This window comes from Fulmarus glacialis, unplaced genomic scaffold (assembly GCF_000690835.1).
Source record: "Fulmarus glacialis isolate BGI_N327 unplaced genomic scaffold, ASM69083v1 scaffold19724, whole genome shotgun sequence".
Taxonomy (NCBI): domain Eukaryota; kingdom Metazoa; phylum Chordata; class Aves; order Procellariiformes; family Procellariidae; genus Fulmarus; species Fulmarus glacialis.
In genome coordinates, this window is record NW_009206314.1 from 5,447 (window position 1) to 5,892 (window position 446).

Below are 446 nucleotides of genomic sequence, written 5' to 3' on the forward strand. Positions count from 1 at the left end.
TGTTGAGTATGCCCTGAACATGGGGATGGCTGGAGGCAGAGCTGAAGCGTATCACAGTGGGTGTAGGGGAGCTCTGCAGCCTCTGTGGGACACTGGCCATATGAGCACCCGGTCAGTGAATGGCTTGGATGGGGAGGTGGTTCTTGGTTTATTATTATTATTACTATTATGTATTAACATTCATTTTTCATTTTTTAATGCAAAAACTAGAAACCAGTACCCAGTGGAGGCTGCCCCTTCCCTACCCAGTGCCTCCCCTTCGCGTCCCTCCTCCTCCGGTCCCGGGGTGCTGCGGGCACCGCAGCAGGTTTTGGGTTGCGCAAAGCTGTTTTGCAAGCGGGGGGGTCAACCCCGGTTTGAGTTTGCAGCGGGGGCGTGGGGCCGCGCCGGGAGCCGTCGGTCACTTCCTCGCATTGTGTCTCCTCTTCCTCCAGCGCTGCTGCGGG